The sequence below is a fragment of the Molossus molossus genome, unplaced genomic scaffold (genome assembly GCF_014108415.1).
Source record: "Molossus molossus isolate mMolMol1 unplaced genomic scaffold, mMolMol1.p scaffold_m16_p_4, whole genome shotgun sequence".
NCBI lineage: Eukaryota > Metazoa > Chordata > Mammalia > Chiroptera > Molossidae > Molossus > Molossus molossus.
In genome coordinates, this window is record NW_023425377.1 from 11,895,605 (window position 1) to 11,913,522 (window position 17,918).

General features: G+C 40.3%; 1 pseudogene; it reads left to right on the top strand.

The window, feature by feature from the left end:
• The first annotated feature begins 11,940 nt into the window (after positions 1–11,940).
• LOC118643484 lies at positions 11,941–13,030 on the top strand (annotated as a pseudogene).
• The last annotated feature ends 4,888 nt before the right edge of the window (positions 13,031–17,918 follow it).

Here is a 17,918-nt window from a genome sequence, read left to right on the forward strand (position 1 = left end):
GTTTGCCTCAAGAACACTGATGCTCTCCAGTTCAATAAAGCAAACGTTTCATAAACATAATGTTATCAGAAAGAAGCCAAACACAATAATAATACATACAATGTGTATCTATTACAAAAAAAAGCAAGCCTAATGTGTGCTTCCCCTGCAGAGTGAGGGGGGAATGGCTGAAAAAGCATCGGGGGTCTGCTGGGGACTGGGGAGGCTCCTTCTGACTCCACACATCTGTACACTATGAGAATTCATCACGCTTATGATATGTGCATTTTTCTAAATGTCCAATAAAAAATGATTGTACATATCATAAATGTTAGAATACATTTATGATGAAAAAAAATGGTTTTGTTCTTTTAGAATTCTGGATTTGGTATGATTTCCTCCACATCGTATTTATATTTTTCTGTTTCTTTCATTACATATCTGATGTCTCCATCATTTCTTCGCCATGATCCCCTTAATTGCTGTTGTACATTGCCTTCCGGTAACTATGGCACCTTCCTGCATGAACCACACCCAAGATGTGTGAACTTGGAATGACATTTTAAGTTCTTTCAAAATGTCACAAGGGAAACCTAAAACTATTTCACTAGATATATAAATGCAGACTGTTTCTAGCTTCCTGTGAATTTTCTCCCAATATTTTATAGCAATCTTGTCAAAAACTGATTTGACAGCAATAGTTTTGGAGACAAGAATTTATCAGGTATTTCCAAAGTATATAATTTTTTTTCCCCAAAATATGTTTTCCATTTTTAATTAAATTTACTGAGGTGACCTTGGCTCATAAGATTATACAGGTTTCAGGTGCACAGTTCAATGATACATTATCTGTATAGTGCACTGTTCGCTCACTACTCAAAGCCAAGTCTCCTTACATCACCATACATTTGACCCCTTTAACCCTTCACTGCCCCCCCTGGTAAACGCAATGCTGTTGTCTGTGTCTAAGACTTTTTGTTTGTTCATGTGTTGCTTTCAGTTTATATCTCACATATGAGTAAAATCATATGGTCCTTTTTTCCTGTCTCACTTATTTCACTTAGCCTGATATTCTCAAGATCCATCCATGTTGTCGCAAATGGCAGAATTTCACTTGTTCTTATGGTTGAGTAGAATTCCATTGTTTCCATTGTATATAGATGTACCATATCCAATGTAGTGATACATTATACAAATCAAGCAGGAAAAAGTATTTTCTCTAACTCAACAAAGAGTCCCCTTCTATGAATGAAAGTACTAAAACTGATCAGTAATCAGTTTCTGCAAGGATATTTGCCAAATGGGGCAGCTCAGCGATCTATTTATGCCATACCAAAAATGCAGAAGCATGTACTACATACTCCTTAAACACAGTCCTTTTCTCCAGCATCACACAACTGAGTTGTTCTGTGAAGCACGTTTCCTCATGTTGTTTTTCTCTCCCAAATATAGCATCAGTATGTTACAACTCCCTTTTTAATGGTATGTTGTGCTCAAGTACGATGTATCATTCTCTAATGTTTATTAAGATAGAAGGATTACTCATGTGACAAAAAAAAAAAAAAAAAATGGTGCAAAGAATTGGAAAAAAATAATACTGATATTCTTTTCTAGTGTTTTCAAGGATGCTCAGAGAACAGTTAGGCAATTACAGTTCCAGGTATAATTAAAATGCATGAAGGTGTGGTATCGATATGCGGTTAACTAAAATGAAACACACAAGTTGAGGATATGAGTTAAAAAAGAAGCCCGGGTAGCCCTGGCCAGTTTGGCTCAGCGGTTGGAGCGTCGGCCTGCGGTCCGGAGAGACCCGGGTTCGGTTCCCGCTAAGGGCACGTACTTCGGTTACAGTTTGTCCCCAGCCCTGGTTGGTTGTGCGGGTGGAAGCCACTCGATGTGTCCCTTCACGTCGATGTTTCTCTCTCTCTCCCTTCCTCTCTCTTCCTCCCATTCTCTGTACAAAAAATGGAAAAATATCCTCGGGTGAGGATAAAAAAAAAAAAAAAAGAAGCCTGGGTAAAACAATACAAGGCTCAGTTTTGTTTTACAGCTTTAAGGTTGTCTGGAGCAAAAGAATATATAGGCAAAATGCCCCCCATGGGGCTGGGCTCACTTAGGGTGCTCCATAAGTTGAATTCACAGATGTTTGCCTTTCATTACTGATGCTTGTAATACCAGTCCACTAAACTTTTTTAGAGTTATGTCTTCTCAGTGGACTTTTCTCAGCAAACGGAAGGTGGTATTTCCAAAGGAATTCATCCTAGCTCGCTAAGAGCTGGAGTGCAGGGTTACATTAAAACCAGTTCCTACCGGAGGGGAGAAATGCAGGAGAAAGTAAAAACAGAACAATAGCACTTTTCTTGCTTTGTTTCCTGTAACAAGATGTGGCTGGTCCCTCACAGCGTGACTCTTTGGAGCTGTCAAGGTTTCACTTAGACTGAAGCATGCTCCCCAAGAGCCCTGTTTTGTAAGCAGGAGCCACTAATAAAAGTGACCTTAATGGCTGATCTAGGCGCTTACAATGAGCCTGCACGCTCCAGGGGCCAGCGAGGAGCAGGGGGAGGAGCAGGGGGAGGCCCAGGCGGGCACTGCTGGGAGCATCCGCTGTCCTTAACGGACCACTGAGTCAACAGATCATGAGAGCGCCTTTGGAAATCTCCAGCCCCACGCTAGCACACTCTGCCCAGGGACTTGAGAGAGGCTTTAACGGTCCGCGGTGTGACTTAAAGAAATTCAAGAGGAAAAAGATACATTTCAGCCAAGTCAAAACAATAAAACAATAAGATGATTTGAGAGACTGAATACCCGATCTCAAGGAAACAGGAGCCAGTTGGGCCATGAAAACGCTTTAAAAATATACTTTTGGGGATTATAATATCCTTAAAGCACAAATAGTTCTCCTTAACAAACAGATGAATAAATACGTAAAACCTGAAGAGTTAGCTTTCTTCTAGAAGCTTAAACTACATAAACACTCTCCTCCTCTTTACTGATTTATCTGTGTTTGGTTTGGGTTTGGGTCTGGGTTTGTCCTCCTCTGGGAAACCAAACCGCTCACACCTTAACTCTTCGGCCTGAGGTCATCTGTGGACTCTGTCTTGTTAATATTTTAATCGCTTCAAGTGTATTTTTAAAAATTCACGTATGAAGACTTTGTGCTCAGCCCTCTAAGGTAGGACTTAGAGATTCAGCTAAAAAAAAAATCAATCAACCACCTGTAGGGCTCCCAACCTGCCTGAATGGGAACCCTCCATCATCCACTGTTGTGTATTAAACGTCATTTCCATGACGAATATTTGAACACGGGTGTGTGAAGGACTAGAGAACTTGTCATATTCTTGTTGAATACTATTATTGCTTTAATAAATAGCAACCACGAACAAGAACCTGCTACTGAGTGTCACAATACCAAATCTTTCACACCTATTTTTATACTTGCATACTCCCCCCTCCCTCTCCTTCCTCCTCCTCTTTAAATTCATATACATATGAAAATTTTCACCAAGTCAGAAAGTTTAAATGGTTTTTTTTTGTTTGTTTTTTTGTAGTACGTGCCCCTAGCAGGAACCGAACCCGGGACTCTCTGGTCCGCAGGCCAGCGCTCGACCGCTGAGCCATACTGGCCAGGGCAGAAATTTTACAAGGGAGAGAAGGATCTTACCTTGTCTCAAACTCTTAAGAAGTTCCCGAGAAAGATTCCCAGCCTGGTTTGTGACGCTGGATCAGGATTTACAGCCCAGTTACTGCTTAAAGCTGCGGTTCTCAAACCGGAGCCAGCCTGGGAACCACCTGCAGGGCTTGCTAAGGCAGGGATTGCTGGGCCCCACCCCAGAGCGTCTGATTCAATAAGCCTGGGGTGGCATCGAAGAATTTGCATTTTAACCAGCTCCCAGGTGATGCTAATACTGCGGAACCACACATGGGAGTAACTGCTTGAAGGCGCTCGTAATGCTTTGGAGTGAATACCAGTGAGCCTCCCTGCTACCCTTCAGGTTAGTCAAAATACGCCCTTTCTCCAGGCAGTGGGTCTCATTACCCCGTCTGTTACTGTAAGAGGATGCTGATATTAGTTAGGATAATAAAAAATAAAATAAAAAAAATAAAAATAAATAAAAAAAAAAGGAGAGGCAATGAGTCTAGGGTTAAGCAATTCCTTTCAAGTTTCATGAAAAGCTTCTCAAAACTTTCCGATGGAGTAGTGGGGAGACAGGAGGGCTGGGAATCGGGAAGTACGTGCTCTCTTTTTGCAGACATTGGTTTTGTGATTGCTGTTTTCTTGTTCTTTTTTAAATGAATAAAATAACAGATCCTGATGACCATTTCAACTTAAAATATGTCAAAACGTACATTTTATTTTTTACAAGTATGGTATCAAGTTCTCAGGATGTGTGTCTGTTTATGTAGGAAAAAAAAAAAAAAAAAAAACTATGTCGAGCAAGGCTAATCCTGGAGCAAAATATTAGATTCAAATCTCGTTCCACTTTGAGGGGAGCAAGCAGTCTCGTGAGAAGGCCCTGGAGCGCAGGTGCACCCCGCTGTACTGCAGTGGAAATGTCATCGGTGGGGTCCTCTCTGTTCCCCTAGCTGTCGCTGGCGGACATGGGCTTCTTGGGTTCCCATGGGAATAAGAATGCTCTGAGGCCCCCACAGGAGGATGAGGTATTGCGGGACGCTTTATTTCTGTGGCGTTAAACCCCAGGGTTCCCAAGGCCCCATCTCCCTGCGACCCGCCATGGGAGAAGTCCCTTTAGTCTGCAGGCAGTCTAAGACCAGAGCCACCGCCCAGAGCCTCCGTCCCATGTTTGCACGGTCCGGCCCAGCATCGGCCAGGTCAGTGTGTGTTCCCAGCCACAGTCCACTGCATGTGGGGTCACGGGCCACACAGCTCCTCAAGCCACATGGCAGGGAAGCGTGGGTCACAGAACAAGGGAGGGCAAGGAAGCAGGAGCCAAGGAAGGAACAAGAGAACAAGGCAAATGGACCCCTTTGTCTGAGAGATTTTACCCTTCCAAGATTCGCACCCTTGCAGTGGCTCCACCCCTCGAGCCAATCATCTTTTCCCAGGTTAGACTGACAGGCGAACACCTTCCCTACCTCACCTGGCTTCACTGAGCATGCGCCGGTTTCCCTTTGCAGGACCCCTTCCTCCAGTGATCTGCGGGAATGGACCGGGTTCCCTGAGTGCCAAGTCGCAGTTTTTTGGGGAAGCTGCCCAGATGACCATGCTTATAGTGTCTGACCTTCCTTTCCTCCTTTCCTATTTTTTTTTTTTTTATCCTCACCCGAGGATATTTTTTCATTTTTTTGTACAGATAGAGTGGGAGGGAGAGAGAGAGAGAGAAACATCGACGTGAAGGGACACATCGAGTGGCTGCCACCCGCACGACCAACCAGGGCCGGGGACAAACTGCAACCGAAGTACGTGCCCCTAGCGGGAACCGAACCCGGGTCTCTCCGGACCGCAGGCCGACGCTCTAACCGCTGAGCCAAACTGGCCAGGGCCCTCCTTTCCTATTATTAACATTAATAAACTAGCTAGTCACCATGAAAATGGACATGTGCGACCTTTTCATAACTTTGAAGGACACATTTTTGACATAGTAGCCATTTAACTTGATACACCACTGTTAATTATTAATCATCTAATAATCTTTACAGAGATATGTCACTGTAAATTTGTCAAGGGAAAGCACTGTTCAGTGGTTTTCTATAGAAGAGTTAGTAATTTTTGTGTAACATGAAACTCAAAAACTAATATGCTTCTTGGTACATTTAATATTAGATGAAAATTCTTAAAGAGGAATCTGTTTTATAGATGATTGTTCTTTGCAACATGAACAGTAATGTGTTGAATTAATAATCAGGGTCCAACATCTCGACCACTTTATGCTTTCACAATGAATAGGCGGTGGGGTGTATTGGTATTACTGATTTATATTTGTACCCAAGGTGATGTGCAGAATTAACTTAAGACTCTGGATTTTCTCTTGTTATAACATGACTTTTAAAAAAATGAAAGTTTAGTTTTAAAAGCTGTTCAGTTTTTTTCCCCCATTTCATTTATATTCATTAAGAATTTAGTGCTTTGAATTTTTATCTTCAAATGGCTTTCATAAAATTTTATAAATTTGCCATTACATCATCCAGCAAGATAACAAATTATATTGTCTTGCTTGTCTTACTTTTAAATGGATAATTTAAATGTTATGGAAACAATCCTTTTATTTCTCAAGTGCTGAATTAATATTGCAAAGAAATTGTGGAGTTGTGAAGCTTTGTTTTGTTTTTCTGTTTTTGTTTGTTTGTTTGTTTTGCTTTCCCTGTGATTTGTCTCCTCATTTCTCCCTCAAGCCACTGAGAACACGTGTACATTAAGTAGAAATTCAACCATTTTGAATCGTTTGGTTGTGTTTTGATTTCCACTGCACACCTTTCACCCTCACCCCGTCACCTCCACCTCTACCACTTGGGATAAAAAATAAATTTGGTATTTTAATAAGCAGTGACCTTACTATTTTATGTGTTGTCTGGGACCATATTACTTTATTTATTACAGGAATATTTAATCAAGACTGTAAATGCACCATAACCTTATTTGGTTAGCTGGCCATGACACGGGATATGGACGGTAACTGTGCTGGCTATTTATAGGTCAGACTCCTCCTTCCATTTCATCTCTGTTCTAGGTCTGGTACATGTGAGCTTTGTTTAATGGCATAATATAAAATCTGTTATAAGATTAATTATAGAAAACATTGCAGTTTCTTCAAATATGTCACAGAACCTAATCTGCAAGAAATGATCACTGCAGAAGGTGATTTTAAACGATTGTTCTCACTTTCCCTACATCCATGAACAGTTACTGAGTTCAAGTCAGTAGTGTATCTATGAAAAAAATGTGAAGAAAAGTGACACTAAAAGAAATCTTGACAACCTTGTTTTAAGAAGAAGAAGCCTGCATCATCAGTGGTGAGCTGAGGCTATAACGCCCAAGTATCACCTGTCGACGACTTCTCCCCAGCACACCATAGAGAGGACCTGACCTCTGTTCTCAGTACTTTCCATTGTAGAGAACAGCACCAGCTAACACTCCACAGTCTTACTAAGGAATGTATGTGATTTAAGTGTAACCATAACACGGTCAAGTGCAGTAACGTTTACCCTTGACTAACATGGGTGTGAACTGCATGAATAAACTCATACGTGAATTTTTTTTCAATTAAATACTGTAAATGTATTTTCTCTTCCCTATGATTTTCTTAACAACACGTTTTCTCCAGTTTACTTTATTGTATGAATACAATATAAAAAATATCTAACATACAACATGTGTGTTAATCGACTCTTTATGTTATCAGTAAAACTTCTGGTCAGCACTAGGCTATTGGGAGTCAAGATTTTGGAAGTCAGAAGTTATATGTGGATTTTCAACTGTGTAGGACACCTGTGCTCCTAACCTCCAACCCCCACGTTTTTCCAGGATCAACTATACTTTCACTTGGAGGCAAAGTCTATGGACAGGCTGAATATTGTAAAAAGTGAGAAGGAGGAACATATCACCTGGAAAACAAATAAATGAGCATTTAGAGGCTTTAAGGTAAGAGAAAGAAAATCCAAAGTGAGAGGAGTCAATAGGCAAGTGGTAAGCTTCAGGTAAGCCGACACGGTTTCAGGAGAAACTGCTCAGCACCTGGAACGGGGTGGGCTGGTTGACTGACTCGGAAGCATGTCCTGCAACCTTCTACACCGAAGACGGTTCTGTCCTGAGGTGCTCAATCCTTTTATTGAAATGCTCATCATCCCTTTGTGTATTCACAATTCCAACTAATTCCGTCTTCCTTTAACAATTCTCGTAGTGTGCATGTGTGGGCGATGCATTCTTTCAGCTTTTGTATGTCTCAAAAAGTCTTTATTTGACCTTTTTTAAAAATGTATCTTTATTGTTGAAAGTATCACAGATGTGCCCCTCCCCCCCGCATTGACTACCTCCTGCCTTCACTGCACTGTTGTCTGTGCCCATTAGTTATGTATATATGTATGTATGTATATATGTATATATGTATATATGTATATAAGCTCTTTGGTTGATCTATTTCTGTCACCCCACCCCCATCCCTCTGAGGTTTGTCAGTCTGATTCCTACTTCCATGCCTCTGGATCTATTTTGTTCTTCAGCTTATTTTGTTCATTATATTCCACCAATAAGTGAGATAATATGACACTTGTCTTTCTCTGACTGGCTTATTTCACTCAGCATAATACTCTCCAGGTCCCATGTTGCCTTAAGGGTAAAAAAAATCTTTCTTACAGCTGCATATTATTCCATTGTGTAAATGTACTACAGATTTTTAATCCACTTATCTACTGATGGACACTTGGGCTGTTTCCCAGATCTGAGCTATTGTAAATAGTGCTGCTATGAATATAGGGGTGCGTATATTCTTTCTGATTGCTGTTTCAGGCTTAGGATACATTCCTAGAAGTGAAATCACTGGGTCAAATGGCAGGTCCATTTTTAGTCTTTGAGGAAACACCATCTGATTTCACTTTTTAAAATAAATTCTCTTTTCTCTGTGTTTTTATGAATCGCTTCTGCTGCTGTCTTCACATCCACTAATCTTTCTTCTGCGATGTTTAATCTCCATTTATCACATCCTATGTATTTTTTTTAACTTAGAAATTTTAGTTTTCATCTCTAGGCATTTGAGTCTCTTTATATCTTCCAAGTCTCTACGTAAAGCTTGAGCATACAAAATGTAATTTTCACCCCTGTTTTAATGTCTTTGCCTGTTAATTATAAAGTATGTGTCCATTCTGGGTCAATTTCAGTTTATTGCTTTTTTTACCCCTTATGGGGCATATATTCTTTTTGTCTGCACATGTCGCTTTCTTCTTTGAACAGATGCCAGACAATGTAAAATATTTTTGTCAATATGTTTCTGTAGTCATTTACACATTTTTTGAGCTTTGTCTGTGACACAGTTACATTACTTGAAAATAGTTCCATTCTTCTGGGACTTGCCTTTGCAATTCATTTGTGCAGTCTTTAGTCAGGACTAGTTATTCCCCATGACTGAGGCAAGACCCTTCTGATACTCTCTCTGGTGTTTTGCAAATGATGAGTTTTTCTAATCTGGCTGGTGGGAAGAGGCAATATTCTAAAACCTGTGTGTGTTCCAGGTATTCTTCTGACTAATCCTTTAAGATGTTTCTTCTTTGCTTGGATGGTTTCCTCAAAAAACATGAATTGATTGTTACTCTACTAAAGCCTCAGGGGCCCCTCTGCAGATCTGGAGTTCTCTTCTTTCTGGGTGCTCTCAAGTGAGGCACAGTCTCTGAGGGTGCATCTCACATCTCTCAGTGATTACTGGTCTCAGTGCTTGAAATCCCCGGTCTTGAAAAACATTGTTTCATACATTTTGTCCATGGAGTGTTTTTGTCCCTTTGTTTTTGGTTATTTTTTTGTAGGAGAGTAAAGCTGGTACTTGGTAATCCATTTTGGCCAGAAATAGAAGTCCCCCAGGAATCAATTTCTCACTTGAACCAAGAATTTGTTTCTGTTTTGTTCTGATCATGATTACGCCATATTTCTGATCCAATCTACATTATGCTTTAATCATCAATTTCATTAGTTTGACTGCTAAAATTATTAGAGAAATAGATGAAATATTAACTAAGGATAGCATTGTTTAATTTGAAGGATTGCATTAAAAATTTGGAAGAGGATTATTACAAATTCTTAAGAATTGGTTATTTCTCATTCTATTTATCCTATTTATCTAGACTAGGGGAAATGCTAGCCATACAGTTGTGTTAATGGATTGACTACTTTTCTGGACAATTTTATTGACAATTTTATTTTATATTTAGACTTAGGTATTTACTCCAGATTTCAGCTGTGGTCTGTTACTGGAGAATCAGATTCCTCCCTTGCTAATGGGAGCGGGGTTCTTGGGGTGCTGTAGCAATAAGCATATTCAGAGGCTCAAACTGGATGATGAGAGGTGGCAGAAGATTATATTTGCATTAAATTATATTCCTTGGTTTCTAATATCCCATATCCCCCAAGCCAGTCCCAGAAGAGGGGTAGCTAGGGTTTTAGCAAAGCAAAAAGGAAAGCCAGAGTCCAGAGTTTCCGTCCGATGTTACATCTAGGTTCAAATCAAGATTAATCCAGATTCAGTCTATTAATATATTGCATGGGTCCCACATAACTGCAGGCCACATATCAGGTACAGGGCATGGGGGTCTGCAAGCCTGGAGCCTATTCTGGCCACTGACTCACTCCCAGGTGTGATGGACGGGTAGGACCCTCCCAAGACAGGCAGGCACCTCCCATGTCACTCAGACCTCCGTGGGCATGTGACTAGACTGTCTTTGTCCAGACTTCTCCCCCACCAATCAACAAGGAACAGACCTGGAGTCTTAAGTTAACCAATCTTCCTTTACTCCTTTCCTGTTAAATAAAAACCAGGTTGTTGGGCAGGGAACAGTTCTCCATGCTCATCATTAAAATCACTTTATCAGTATTTTAGAGACACAGCAATTTAAATGTATGTCTTCTGGTAAGATTCTCACCATTTGTACTGATTATAATTTGTAAAAGCAAATTTCATATCGAAAATCAAGGAAACGCACACGCTGTGGTTAATTGTGAAAGTTTAACTTCCAACATATTTTATCGCAACTAATTAGGAGATCTGCCTCTTAAAGTGAGACATCAATATGCAGTGGTGAAAACCAGTGATGAATGCTAAAGAACTGACCCACTGTCCTTCCTTTACTCTGTTTTACCTAAAAGTAATCAGCATTAGCATTAGGAACAATTATTATTCATATCATTTGCATATGGTGTATAAAATCAGGTATAATTGATATCATACTTTTTATAGCATTAAAGAAATAGAATAGTAAGCAATATATGTTCCTGGAAATCACAGTTTAGCAGTAATTGAAAACCGAAAGTCTTTAGTATGGGCTGAACACTGAATGCTCAATCCTTGGCCATTCCTGTATGTGTTTATTTTTTACCTTTAATTTCAGCAATAACAACAAAAAATGGGCTGTTATGGCTTTGAGAAAGGCAGTGGCTTAAAGCAACGTACATTTATTCTCTTACTCTTCTGAAGGTCGGACGTTTCAGGGAAAGTGCCGTCAGGGCTCTGTTCCTTCTTGTCCTCTCTTTAGGATAATCTGTGTCCTTGTCGCAGCCACAAAAGGCCACCTGCATGCTTTGGATCATGGCCCCTTCCTCCTCATCTTCAAAGAGCAATATGCCAACCTCTGGTTTCATTGTCAAGTGACCTTCTCTGTCTTTGAATTTCTTGCCTTCCTTCTGGGAGGGTCTTTGTGATTACTTGGGGTCACCCAGATAATACAGGATAATCTCTGTATCACAGAACCCTTCACTTGATCACATGGGGGGGGGGGCGACATCATTCAGCCCAGCACAGCCATTCTCTGTCATTCCTTTCAGCCATTTTCTTAAATAATCTCTCATTTATGCCACCTGGCTGGCGCCCGTGAGCACTGGGGATCGCAGAACCTGATTCCCAAAAGGAGTATATTGCATCTTCCTATCACTGAAGCAGTATGAATGTACTTAGAATTGGCTGTCCACTCACAAGACACAAACAGATCTTAATAAAATACAATTTGTGTTTAGCTTTCTTGAAGGATGTAAGACAAGGAACACATTCTGTATAGTATCTTTAACTCATCAAAAGGCCCAAGAACATAGCTTCTTTTGCTCCCTCACCTGCTTTTGTCATGAAGGCTGGTGAGCACATGAGCCAACAGGTGTGGGGGTCACCTTGACATAACTTACACACTCTCAAAACACAAGTCCTATACCAAACCTTTTTTTTTTTTTATAACATAGCACCCAGTACAAAGGCTATCATTATTTTGGTAATTCTCATCAAGTCTTTAAAAAGTTCTGTAAAGGGAGAGCAGCCCAAGATGGCCAACTTCGAGGATCAGGTGTCGGATGAAGAGAAGGTACGCATAGCTGCTAAATTCATCACTCATGCACCCCCAGGGGAATTTAATGAAGTACTCAACAATGTTCGGCTGCTACTTAATAATGACAATCTCCTCAGGGAAGGGGTGGCATATGCATTTGCCCAGTATAATATGGATCCGTTCACGCCTGTGAAAATAGAAGGATCTGAAGATCAGGCCTTAATTACAGAACACGGTGACCTGGGTAATAGCAGATTTTTAGATCCCAGAAGCAAAATTTCCTCTAAGTTTGATCACCTATGGAAAGAAGCAAGTGACCCCCAGCAGAGGAAGTAGACGGAGGTCTGAAGTCTTGGCGAGAATCCTGTGACAGCGCTCTAAGGGCCCATGTGAAAGATCATTCTTCCAACGGCTTCTGTCCTGTTTATGCTAAAACTATAGATGAGCAACAGACCATTACTGCGGGTATTGAAAGGTCGCTGGAGATAGGATGGAAGTTCACCATCACACCACCTGCAGCCCACGTGGTTGTAGTACTTAAGATTCAGGTATACTATTATGAAGATGGCAATGTTCAACTGGTTAGTCATAAAGATGTACAGGATTCAGCCCTGGCCAGTTTGGCTCAGTGGTTAGAGCGTCGGCCTGCGGTCCAGAGAGACCTGGGTTCGGTTCCCGCTAGGAGCACGTACCTCGGTTGCATTTTGTCCCCGGCCCTGGTTGGTCGTGCGGGTGGCAGCCACTTGATGTGTCCCTTTTACGTTGATGTTTCTCTATTTCTCTCTCTCTTCCTCTCTCTCCCTCCCTCTCTATCTGAACAAAAAAAATGGAAAAATGTCCTGGGTGAGGATAAAAAAAAAAAAGGATGTACAGGATTCAGTACCTGTTTCGAATGAAGTCCAAACTGCCAAGAAGTTTATTAAAATCATAGAACATGCAGAAAATCAGACAGCAATTAGTGAAAACTATCAAACAACGTCAGACACCACATTCAAGGCCTTGCACCAGCAGCTTCGTCACCCGCACCGAAATCGACTGGAACAAGATACTCAGCTACAAGATTGGCAAAGAAATGCAAAGTGTTTAAAGGCTGAATGCAGGATTCTTCAGTATGTGGAAAGAAAGATTCCAACGTATGGTCATATGATAAATAAGTGATTTATAAACAAGAGCGTTATTTTGGTAGAGCTTTCAAAGTTAATAGGTTTTCTCGCCTCATGGAATACTGTTGAACCTATAGCACTGTCTGGATAGTTTTGTGTTCTCTGCCTTGTAATTTTTGTTTTCACTATATCTACTTGTAAATTTTTTTTTTAATTTTGCTACATCTAATGATGGAGAGAGAGCTCTATCCTGGAGTCATTTTATTGTTTAGAACATTTTCCTAGCCATGAAGTCCTGTTACTGATATTGACAGGTAATATGTTCATGCTTTTCTGCCCATCCTTCAAAACACCTGGTACCTCCATGGTTCCTACTGATCCGCCCACAGCTAAAGTGGCTGCACTACCAGCTGTAGCCAAATGGAGGACACATTCCTCCTCCTCCCTCCGACTGCTTTGATCATCATTATAGTGTTGCACAACTGTAGTTTTCAAAAGTTTGGATGGGGGCTGTTCGGGTCCTTTTGTTGGGCAAAGGAAATATTCTGGACATTCCATTATAACCAGCTTCCCTGGGGAAGTTGTTTTTAAATCCAAAGACTTGAACCACATTCCCTGCACATGAACGTGTTTACTTTCTCCTTCCTTTATGCTCTCCTTCCTTTCTAGTATCATTATAGTTGTAGACATCTGCATTTTTAGCAGAGTTTCACCCATTCATTATTATTTTTTTAGTATTCAAGAACTGCTGACATATGAGGGATGTAGGAGGGTATCAGACTTGAAAAATGCAGATGAAGAAATACTAGGTATCTATGCTTTAATACATGTGGCAGGATTGAACTATAAGCAAATGAATCGAACAACTATGTAAATTGCAAACAAAACCTAAAAATGAAGCAAAGTGAAAAGGATAACTTCCAGGCAGTATCTTTCTATTGTCGCCTGTTATTTAAGGGAATATTAGTGATTTGTTATAGATAGGATGTAAAACATGTTCCCATTACTTCTCAGTCCTGCCTGCCAAGAACTTAAATGTAACTGTGATGTAGCAACCCTTCCCAGGTATATTGGCAGGAGCATGTGTGAGCTCAGAATACACAGGTGACATAGACAAGCTAGGACAACTGAAATGGTGGATTCATTCACATTGTTGACACTTCTATGACCAGGCCTTAAAGGAAGGTCAGTTTGGAAAAAAAACAAGTAGCATCTTCCTACATACCTACCTGCATATACATGTCGAAAAAGAAGGGTGTTTGTGCTTCATCTTTGTTTCTGCTCAGTAATACAGTCAAGCAAGAGTTTGCCTCCAAGTGACCTGTTGAGCTGTGTGAGCATTTTTGTTCATTTCAAATAAAATATATTTGTATTGTTTGTCATTCATACTATCCATCCATACCACACTATCTTCTGTATCAGGTAGTCCAATAGAAATATACCTGTTTTGTTCTTAAAATAAATAAATAAGTAAATAAATAAATAACTAAATAAATGAAAAGGTCTGTAAAGCAAGCACAGTCACCATAGTTACAGCTTCCCTGCTGCTGCCAGGCAGACACGCCCCGACCTCAGACCTCAGGGCCTTGGCTTGTTCCCTCTGGAATGCTCCGCCCCCGAGCACTACGTGACTACTTCTGAATGTGTCGCCCTGAAATTTTCTGTGGAAGTCCCAGCCCCCAAGTACCTTAGGGTGTGACCATATTTGGAGAAAAGCTACTTAAAGAGGTGATTCGGTTGAAAAGAGGCCACGTGACTGACATCCTGCTAAGAAAGGGAAGAGACACCAGATGTGGGCCTAAGGGAAAAGCAAGATGCAGACCAGGTGCAAGCAAGGAGTGTTCTCAGGGGTAACCAAACCTGCTGACCCTCTGATGTTGGGCTTCCAGGCTCCAGCACTTTGAGAAAATAAGCATCTGTTGCTTGAGCCACTCGATCTCTGGTATGTCGTTACGGCAGCCCTAACAGACTAGTTCACCACCTGCACTAGGTCTGTGATGGAAGGCCTTGTTCTCCATGTGACCTTCCCAGCTCTCTCTCTGAAACTTCCTACATACCCGGACACCTCTTCTATCCCACTTCCGGCTTTATTTTCATGTTGCATGTATCACATATGCACATGATGTGTACTGCATTTCTTTATCTTGTCTGTTGCCTATTTCCTCTATAATGTGAGCTCAGTGAGGAAAGAGATGTCCAGACTTTTGTTTCATTTTGCTTTATGCTGTCTCCCTGGAATGTAGACTAGCATCTTGCACAGACTAAGACCTCCAATATTTATTTACTCGGCTGCATGTATACAAAAACCGAGGGACTAATGGGGACAATGAAACATTAAGCGCCTGAAACCTATGCCATCAAAGTAGAAACAGAAGGTAGAACTTAGGTCTTTAAGTTTTTTATTGGCTACTTTTCAGAGATTCCCATTCTAGAGGGAAAGAGAAAATAAGCAGATATTTAGAACAGGGAGTGATGAGAAGCATAAAGAACGTGAGGTCCGGAGGCAGTGGCTACGGGGAGGGGACAGGTGAACACGGTGCAGTGGGAAGAAAGCTAGGCATGGCTCTCTGGGGGACGGTTTTCTAATAGGATGAAAAGCTACATCGAACAGAAAATTATTAGATATTGCCCTAGGGCCTTATGTTTCAGCTTTTATATACTTTTTTTAAATATATAAAAGAACAAAAGACATAAAAAAATCCCTGGAAATTATTTTTAGGGATTAGATTTGGAGGAAATATGTTCTCTTAGGTTTAGCATGTTCAAGATTAGTTCAAATGCTGCTAACTCAGGAGACTGTCTTTGGCTAGACTCTGTTACTTACTGGTCATTTGAGTTAAGAAAAAAAATGATGATGATAAAATATACATTTTAACCATTTTAAGTACATTTCAGGGGCCTTAAATATAATCACATACTGTGCAGCCATCTCCAGAACACTTTTCATCTTGCAAAAGTGAAACTGTACCCACTAAACACTAACTGCCCATTCCATCCCTCCCCTAGCAACTACCCAGCAACTACCATTCTATTTTCTGTCTCTGTAAACCCTGCCTTTATGAATTTATGCTCTAGGTCACTCGTATATGTGGAATATACAGTATTTGTCCTTCTTGTGATTGGCTAATTTCACTTAGCGTAATGTCCTCACAGTCATCCATGTTACAGCACGTGTCAGAATCCGCTTCCTTGTAAGGCACACTGATATTCCGTTGTGTGTACTTACCCATTCTGTTTACCCCCTCATGGTCAATGGACACGTAGGTGGTTTCCACTTCTTGGCGACTACCAATAATGCTGCTATGAACATGAGAGTACAGATATCTCTTTGAGGCCCTGCTTTCAATTATTTTAGGTAAATACCCGGAAGTGGAATTGCTGGATCATATTTTTTGAGGAATCACCTTACTGTTCCATACTGTTTTCCGCAGTGGCTACACCATCTTTATTTCCACGAACAGTGCACAAGTGTTCCAATCTCTTTACATCTTCACTGACATTTGTTATTTTCATTTTATTTTTCACCATCACTTTTAATAGTACCCATTTTGCCCAGCTGGGGTGACTCAGTGGTTGAGTGTTGACCCATGCACCAAGAGGTTGCCGGTTGGATTCCTGGTCCGGGCACATGACCAGGTTGTGGGCCCAATCCCCAGTGGGGGGCATGCAGGAAGCAGCCAATTGATGTTTTCTCTCTCATAGATGTTTCTATCTCTCTCTCCCTCTCCTTCCTCTCTCTCTAAAGCCAATAAAGAAGAAAAATAGTAGCCATTCTAATAGGTGTGAGATAGTACTGGTCATTTAATTTTGAATCTAAGGGGTCTAAATTTGGTTTCCTATCTATTTCATGTTTATCATGGTATTTTTTGGGAAGGACCAAAAAGATGTAGTACTAATAAATGCATGAAAAATTCCTTTGTGAAACTTAAAGAAAAATTGATTTTTGAGAGGTTATTTTTTATTATCAAAATTTGTTGGATGCTCTTTTAAAAGACTAGATTTTAGATTCTACTTTGTGTTGGGACCTCTGTGGCTTTTCTAGAATTGTATACCTCTGGGTTTTGCTAGAAAAGTATTAATCATCAAGTAGACTCATAACTGAATATATAAATAAGTAAAGAAAAATGAAAAGTCAAGCACTTTCTCTCTTCCATTTCCTGCCCTTTGCTCACAAATGCAAGTATGAAGTTCTATAAATACCAAGGAATAGATAATTAATCAGCTATTTAAATGTTTCAGAACATAGGACAGCAACAAATATCCCTAATTCATTCTATAAGGCCAGCACGACCCAAAACACAAAATAGATAGAAACACTATAATAAAAGGAGACTATATAATAATATAGTTTGAAAATTGAGGCAAACTATTAGCAAACTGAAATAGCAGTATCTAAAAATAATAATTTAATATTAAAGTATTCCAAGATATCTAATGTATTAATTAAATACATTACATTAATATAAGGAAAAAACACCTTCCAAAGTTCAAAAAAAGGCATATAATAAAATTTACTGTCACTTCATCATTAAAATTATAAACCTTGGAAATCGAGCTAATGGTATCCAGCAAAAAAAAAAAAAAACAAAGTATTTCCAAGTTCAAATTTTTTTAAATGTCCTTGCAGAGTCTATGAAATCATTCAAGACAGCAATATAAAGATTAGAACACTGAGGACTCACATGTATTTGTAAGAAACAAGATTCTGCCCTGTAGTTGGATTACCTCATTTACTCCTCATCACCATCCCAGTGATGGAGGCTATTACTGGTCTCAGTTGTATAGGGAAAGAAGCCTATGCTCAGATAAATTAAATAACACACCCAGAGTGAGAGAGATAGTATTAGTTGATCAACCATCCAGTAGAAGCCC